The 1,622-nt window shown below is 45.7% G+C and overlaps 1 pseudogene; it reads right to left on the bottom strand.

Moving 5' to 3' along the window:
• Window positions 1–727: 727 nt before the first annotated feature.
• LOC124721354 lies at window positions 728–845 on the bottom strand (annotated as a pseudogene).
• Window positions 846–1,622: the final 777 nt, after the last annotated feature.

The following is a 1,622-nucleotide window of genomic DNA, read 5'->3' as shown; positions in this document are numbered from 1 at the left end:
TTCCAAAGCAGGAATCACATGATGCACAAGAACGTGTCTATAACGTGCAGGCATCATGGTATACGTGACAGGCTGTCTGGGTGCATACTCAACAAAGAGGAACGGACCGAGATTAAAGGTGCTTGTGAATTCCCACCACATAGCCAGATACAGCGAGTGAAGTGTCTCTTCGACTACAATACATGGTTCACCAGTACCCTAAATTCGGCAGTTCTGTTTATTCACTGCACCCTGAAGTGTAAAACGTGTCTCTTCACTCCATAGAAAACTACCCGGCCTCATATCACCAACTTCGATGCGCGCTAGTAACCGAAGAGGAAATTCAAAACGTTGCTGCGGTTCATGAGGTTCAGTTGCTACACCCTCTACATCTTTTACGGTTACCAGTGTGAAGTAAACGGCAAAACTTTCCGTACTGTTGACCGTGTGATTGACAACTCTCATGACATTGCCTGAGCATTAGCACTACTGGGTGCACATGCTGCATGTTCAGTTATAGTAACATCAGTTATAGTAACATGTTAAAGCACTCCGTCATCAGGCCACAAGTGGCCCATCGGGACCATCCGACTGCCGTGTCATCCTCACTGAGGATGCTGACAGGAGGGGCGTGTGGTCAGCACCCCGCTCTCCCTGTCGTTACGATGGTTTTCTTTGACCGGAACCGCTACTGTTCCGTCGAGTAGCTCCTCAATTGGCAGCACTTGGCTGAGTGCACCCCGAAAAATGGCAACAGCACATGGCGGACCGGATGGTCACCCATCCAAGTGCCGGCCACACCCGACAGCGCTTAACTTCGGTGATCTGACGGGAACCGGTGTATCCACAGCGGCAAGGCCATTGCCTACAGTAACATGTGCCACACCAAGTTCACCCCTACATTCGAATTTTATTATCATCTTAGACCTGTCAGTCAGTGATATTCTCTCAATGCAGCCATGTAAACGCTGAAATTCATATGAAACAGTTTGACTAACAGCGCAAGGTCTCTCTTCTCGATAGCCATAACTGTTGACCCACGTTATGGTTTGCCAGATGACAGCGTGGATGTCATGTGATCATATAAACAGTGGCAGCATTACGTTTGCACCTGGTGGCCACAACTGGAACTAACTTGTTTTCCAGCGCAAATCGGTTCCGCATTAAAGCGTCAGCATATCTATCACGTTTCATTGCCATAAGGTAATTACAGCTCACACTGGATCTCCGTGAGCAGCTACACTTTAATTATAACCATCCAGCAAAAAAGTCAAAGTTTACAAAGCAGAGAGTCCCAGTGAGGTGCAAATAACGAAATCCTCTTTTTGTAATACTATTCTCTTCAAATCTCACTAAAAAAAGCGACACGACATTTACATTTAATATGGTTTCGTTTTGTGTTCATAGAAGACAGCGTAGCGTCCTCTGGTATGATCGTTATTTTACTGCTGTTTATGTTACTTCGTTATCGCTTATATGAAAAGTATAGCTGCAGCGTACCAACCGGGATTGTCCTATATTCCGAGTTGGAAATGGTTCAAATGGCTCTGAGCACTATGGGACTTAACATCTGAGGTCATGAGACCCCTAGACTTAGAATTACTTAAGCCTAACTAACCTAAAGACATCACACATATCCTTGC

Source organism: Schistocerca piceifrons, chromosome 1 (assembly GCF_021461385.2).
Source record: "Schistocerca piceifrons isolate TAMUIC-IGC-003096 chromosome 1, iqSchPice1.1, whole genome shotgun sequence".
In the NCBI taxonomy this organism is placed as follows: Eukaryota; Metazoa; Arthropoda; class Insecta; order Orthoptera; family Acrididae; genus Schistocerca; species Schistocerca piceifrons.
The sequence above is the reverse complement of the archived record's forward strand: the minus strand, read 5'-3'. Positions and strand labels throughout refer to the sequence as shown.